This window comes from Crocuta crocuta, unplaced genomic scaffold (assembly GCF_008692635.1).
Source record: "Crocuta crocuta isolate KB4526 unplaced genomic scaffold, BGI_CrCroc_1.0 scaffold149, whole genome shotgun sequence".
NCBI lineage: Eukaryota > Metazoa > Chordata > Mammalia > Carnivora > Hyaenidae > Crocuta > Crocuta crocuta.
Genome location: NW_027551561.1, coordinates 3,125,284 through 3,131,654, shown reverse-complemented (window position 1 = coordinate 3,131,654; position 6,371 = coordinate 3,125,284). Strand labels below are relative to the sequence as shown.

At 46.7% G+C, this 6,371-nt stretch overlaps 1 long non-coding RNA gene across 1 annotated transcript in view; it reads right to left on the bottom strand.

Moving 5' to 3' along the window:
- Positions 1 to 385: 385 nt before the first annotated feature.
- LOC144219616 (uncharacterized) overlaps positions 386 to 6,371 on the bottom strand; it is a 7,764-nt gene continuing 1,778 nt past the window's right edge. Inside the window, exons 2-3 of the long non-coding RNA XR_013331472.1 lie at positions 5,536 to 5,614; positions 386 to 538 (exon numbers count right to left, since the gene is read on the bottom strand). This is a non-coding gene — a long non-coding RNA (uncharacterized LOC144219616). The remainder of the gene's footprint in view (positions 539 to 5,535; positions 5,615 to 6,371) is intronic.

Below are 6,371 nucleotides of genomic sequence, written 5' to 3'. Positions count from 1 at the left end.
CAAAAACCACCCACATGTCCATCAACTGAAGAATGGATGAACAAATAGGGGTGTATTCATAGTATGGAATCTGACTCAGCAATAAAAAGGAATGATCTAAACCTTATCAACTCTCTTAATCTCATCAGACCATAACCCATGTATCTGCAAAATGATGAGAATGCTTTTGTCACAGCGCCTATGATGAGGGTTGAAATGGATAAAGTATATTAAAGTGCCTATTCTCAACGGGAGGGAGGGGGCAGAAAGAGAACTGAAATATAAATGCACCCAATATGGATGAAACTCAAAAACACTATGCTACGTTTCAGCACTCAGGACTCCAAAACTGTATTCGTTCATATCAAATTCCAGAAAAGGAAAATTACAGTGATAGAAGTGACAAAAAACCAGTTGTTTGGGATTGGTAGTCGGGAAAAGGGATTGACTGCAGCAGAGCAAGAGGGAACATTTAGGGGCTCTTGGATGGCTCAGTCAGTAGAGCGTGTGACTCTTGATCTTGGCATTGTGAGTTCGAGCCCCATGTTGTGTATAGAGACTGAAAAAAAAAAAAAGGAAGAAAGGCCATAAAAAAAAGGAAGAAGGGCCATTTGGAGTAAAGTAACTGCTCTATCTCTTGTTTATTGTGGAGATTACAGGATTATTTGCAATTACCAAAATTCAGCAAACTCCATACACAAAACAAATGATTATATTGTATAAATATAAAGCTAAATAATAAATAAAATACTGGTGTGGGTTCTATTCCTGAATCTGAATGGATTGCTAGCAGAGGGAGTCCAAGACTGGATAGTCTGAATAGCTCTCGGGTTATTCTAAGGGAGAATTCTTGCATTCAAGGAAGCAAGTTGGATGAAGAAACCACTCAAAGGCCCCTAGGCACCTTTTTCCTGTGTTCACACATTCAGTACTCAAGATTCAGCTCCCTTCCCAGCCCAGCTCCTCCCCGGGCCACCCTTCTCCTTCTAGTTGCACTCTGCTCCAATTCTCCTCCCTAGTCCAAGCTCTCAGCCCTTTCGTACTAACCTCAGATAATCCTGAAGAAAGCAAGGGAAGGTACTTTACACTAAAGTGCGAATGACTAATAGTCAAATCTTATATTTCCATATAGGCTGCTTGTTAATCTAAAGGAATACTTTATTTTTTATAAGTTCTTTTTCTTTAATTTTTTAAATGTTTATTTATTTTTGAGAGAGAGAGAGAGGCAGAAAGAGAGGGAGACATAGAATCCGAAGCAGGCTCCAGGCTCTAAGTTGTTAGCACAGAGCCCGACATGGGGCTCAAACCCTTGAACCCTGAGATCATGACCTGAGCTGAAGTTGGACGCTTAACAGACTGAGCCAGCCAGGCACCTCTAAAGGAATATTTCATTTTAAAAATTATTTTATTTTATTTTACAATTTTTAATGTTTTTATTTATTTCTGAGAGAGAGAGACAGCATGAGCAGGGGAGGGCCAGAGAGAGAGGGAGACACAATTTGAAACAGCCTCCAGGCTCTGAACTAGCTGTCAGCACAGAGCCTGATGTGGGGCTGGAACCCACGAACCATGAGATCATGAGCTGAGCCTAAGTGGGACGCTTAACTGACTGAGCCACCCAGGCGCTCCTAAAGGAATATTTTAAAAAGCAGAGCTCGAGGGCACCTGGGTGACCCAGCTGGTTAAGCGGTTAAGTGTCCAACTCTTGACTTCGGCTCAGGTCATGATCTCAACGTTTGTGAGATTGAGCCCCCTGTTGGGCTCTGTGCTGACAGTGGGGAACCTACCAGGGATTCTCCCTCTCTCCCTCTCTCTCTGCCCCTTCCTCATTCGCTTTTTCTCTCAAAATAAAGAGATACTTCTTTTTTTTTTTTTTTTTAAGAAAAGCAGAGCTTCTAACATTATGAACTCAGAATTATGTTCCTACTCACCTTTTAGGTAAGGGTCCTGCTTTATGATAGCATAGGATAGGGGCACCTGGCTGGCTCAGTAGGTAAAATGTGCAACTCTTGATCTCAGGGTCATGAGCTTGAGTTCTGTGCTGAGTATAGAGATTACTTAAAAATAAAAATCTTAAAAAAAAATATGGCATGGGATAGAGGTTCACGGGTCCAGGTGGGGTACTAATCCTTCACTCAGTCATCATCTATCCATTCACTCCGCAGATGTGTGCTGGGTACTGGCTCTCTCTGGCTTCACATTAGGCACTGTGGCAGTTGGAGGAATAAGAAGTGCCAGCTGGCCAGAGCCAGGATTTCCTCAAGGAGCCATGGGATTTATTAGAGTGTGGAGTGGCTAGTGCTGGAACTGAGGTAAATCCCTCTGCAGAGAAGCATGCCTAACTAGACCCGGGGAAGGGAAGGCTTTAGAGAGAAAGTCACGGGTGAGCTGGGCTTGGATAGGTGACAAAGGGTCACACCAGGTAGAGGAGGAAGCAGCACGGAGAAAGAAGAGACCAAGGAGTAACCAGGGGACAGGTTAAGCATCCTGTGCGACTGTATCAGAGAGGGCGTGGGGAGGCTGGAGTATGTCCTAGTGGGGGGAACAGGGGGGGAAACAGGAAATGACACAGGGACCTGGTGCAAGTATTTTAGTCAGATTATCCCAGAAAGCGGAAGTGAGGGAGACAGACAAGAAGGGAAAGCCAATAGAGAGCTCATTATGGATTGGTTACCACGGTGAACAACGGGGGCTTGGCCCGTTGGACCACTGAGTACACCTCAGAAATGCCCTCCCAAGACGGGACCTGGGGCATTTATTAAGCACCTTGCATTTCACATTGCACTGTGGGATGCCCCTGGGGATATTAGCTTGCCCCTTAGAAGCTTGCTTCGGGGATGCCCTTGAGAGCTTTGTGACTTTGAAAACAAAAGCCCTGGGGCATAAAAGTGAGAGAGCTGTAGGGGTGGGTGGCCTGAGGCGAGACCATGGCAGCCCGTGGGAAGCGGCCAAAGCAATCTGAGACGGGCCAAAGGGAGGTGGCATGGGGCACAGAAGGCATCAGCTCATAGGGTGACTCAGATTAAGGGGCAGAATGGGTGCAGCAAGTGGAAGAAAAAATTCAGGAAATGGAAAAAGTACTCTGGGGAAAGAGAGGATCCATTGTGACGAGTCCTATACGCCACATTACAAAGTTTAAACCTTATTTGCCAGACACTGGCACCTAATAGGTGCTCAATAGATTATTTATCGAATGAATGAACGTTAATGACAGATGCACCTGGACCAAGCGTTAGAATCCACAGACTAGCTGTGTGACTTTTTAAAAAAATTTTTTTTAAGTTTATATATTTGTTTTTAGAGACAGAGAGAGAACGCATGCAAGTAGAGGAGAGACAGAGAGAGAGGAAGCAAGAGAGAGAATCCCAGGCAGGCTCTGCACTGTCAGCATAGAGCCTGACTCCGGGGCTTGAACTCACGAACCACGAGATAATGACCTGACCTGAGCTGAAGTCAGCTGCTTAACAGACTGAGCCATATAGGCACCCTAGCTGTGTGACTTCTAACCTCTTTGATCTTCTATTTCTCGCTCTCTCTCTCTGACGTAGCAACAATAATACCTTCTGTACAGGGTTGTTGTGAGGAATTAGATGAGATCAAAGATGTGTGACAACTAGAAGTATGGACTTAAATGTCAGTCCCTCTACCCCTGCCCCCATGATGACCCAGAGCCAAGTAATAAAACTGAACTACCCACCAGCTAGAGACAATGAAGGTTGCTCCTGGGATCTGTTTACAGAAGATGTATGCTGGCATTTCCAGCTATATTGGTCCTCGTGGAAAAAAGTAGTGGTATTAGTAACAACTTCCTGGGACCAAAAGGGAATCATACTGCTGTTTTAATTAAAGGACAGAGTTGAAACTATCCTCGAAGGGAATTTACAAATTCAGAAATTGATGCTTGTAGTAACTTACAGGGTTTTTTCTTTTTCTTTGTACATTTAAATGTGTATATCAAAACATCTTCAATCAATAGCTGTTGACTGGGCTCATCCATCCTTGCTGTGCTGCATTTCTCTACCATCCTGAAATTTTAATAGAGGCCGAGATGCTTGTGGACTCCGTTTGGTGGAATACCACTGCACTGGCTGTCTGTAGGCATTGGGAGCTCCTCAGTCCTTCCCGAGACAAAAGAGATGTGGCAGCCTCTGGGGAGGTCAGGGGAGAATATGAAGCCAAGGTGGGAGAGAAAGCAGCTTGAGGAACTAGGTAGGTGAAGGACTGAGAAATCACACAAGGTAGGGAACACTCAATTAACATATTCTAAAACATATCTATTCCTTCAGTCTGGCACAAGACAAACACTATGATGAGTCACGCCACTGGCACACCAAATTAAAAAAAAAGTCGGGGGAGGGGCGCCTGGGAGGCTCAGTTGGTTAAGCGTCCAACTTCAGCTCAGGTCATGATCTCGTGGTTCATGAGTTCGAGTCCCGTGATGGGCTCTGTGCTGACAGCGCAGAGCCTGAAGCCTGCTTCAGATTCTGTGTCTCCCTCTCTCTCTGCCCCTCCCCTGCTTGCACTCAGTCTCTCTCTCTCTCTCTCTCAAAAACAAATAAATGTTTGTTGAAAAAAGTTTTTAAAAGAGATAAAGAGAGAGAGAGAAAGAAGGACTAAAAGGTATTGGGAAAATGAGTAAACACAGAGTTTGTCAAGGAAGGAAATTCTGGAGTTGAGAAACCTCTGTGGGAAGCACATCTGCTCCTAGTCTGGAGTGATTCACAACTGGAGAAGCTGAGTAGGAACCACAAGGTGGAGACTCATTCATCTGTCTGTTTGTTCGTTCATTCATTCATTCATTTCTTTCATTCAACAATTATTAGTTATCTCTCTACCACTCTCTGCAAGGAGCAGCAACAATACCAAAGTGGAAAAGGCACAAACCTTGAGGGCTCTAAAAGTAGGGAAAGCAAAAAATGTCACTAATAGTTATAAAGTGGAACGAAGGCAAAGATAAAGACATGTATGAGACAGACTGGTGGCACAAAGAGAAGGGAGAGGGGCCAGAAAAGGCTCCTCGGAGGTGGCGAGCCCTTAGCTGAGTCTTAAAGGCCGTTGGAATCTCCCAGACAGCAGGGAGTTTTGCCAAGTAGGAGGAGAAGTCACCCATAACGAGGGATCTCGTTTGAAGGATCTCAAAACACATCTTTGAGGACAGTATGGAGCTGGCAAGTCTAAAGCATAGGAGGGAGGTAGGGACCATACATGGGACGACCTCCTGTGTCACGCAGTCTAGACGCCACCCTATAGGTAACGAGGAGCCACTGAAGGGTTTTGAGCAAAACCATCGCACTATCTCATTTGTGGCTAAGAAATATCTTCCTGGTGTCTTTCCTTGAGGGATCGTTTGAAAGGGATTGAAAAGTGGGAGCAGGATAGCCTGTTCAGACGGTTCAGGTGAGAGGCAAGTGCCAGGTGACCAGAGAGAAGGGGTTGCTGAGTTTAGGTCTAGTCCGCAAAGGGCTCTGTGGGAAGGAAGAATTTGCAGCTGCGCAGTCACTCAGTCTCTTAGAACATCAATTTCCTTATCCTTAAAATGAAGGAAATGTGAATCACCATAAGGTCCTCCATTGCAGCAAGCACCTGATGGTTTATCAGGACCTCTCTCTGGAGAAAGTGGGTCCTCACCCAAGACCTGCAAAAGAGGAACGGCAAAGTGTGTTTCAGCAAGGTGTGGAGGGGAGGCGAAGTGAGGAGCCCCCAATTCACCGCACCATGAGTGCCAGCCTAGCCAACTGTCCCTAGCTCCCCCCTTTTTTTCTCTCCCTATGGCAATTGTGTGAGGTCGAAGAGAAGAGGTGGAGGGGCGCCTGGGTGGCTCAGTCAGTTAAGCAACCGACTCCTGGTTTAGCCTCAGGTCATGATCTCATGGTTTCTGAGTTCGAGCCCCATATCGTGTGCAGTGCTGGCGGCGCCGAGCCTGCTTGGGATTCTGTCTCCCTCGCTCTCTGCCCTTCCCCCCACTCTCTTTCGCGCGCTGTCTCTCTCTCTCTCAAAAAGCAGAGAAGCGCTGGAATGGAGGGCCCTCATAGATGCCTAAGTGTCTTAAGGCTCCCGCCGCCACGGCTTGATTCCGTCAGTCGGGAGGACTCTCAGCTTTGAAGTCACAGGGGCCTCTAGCAGAGCCCCTTGGAGCTGTCACCCTTGCCTATTTCTCGCCGGGAAAAGCTCTAGGGAGCAGTGGAGAGAACGCTTTAAAGGGACTCGCAAAAGAACAAAGTTCACCCCCCAGTTTTGGATTAAACAGCTCTGTGATCTTGGACACGTTAGTGCAGGGCGCTCGGTAAATCCTAGGTAAGGGGAACTCCTCCGGTTGGCAGACCGCTCCCTTTGACACCTGCCCTCGCCGGCGCGCCGCATCGCTTCCCCCCCGCCCCCCTCCCCCCGGGTCC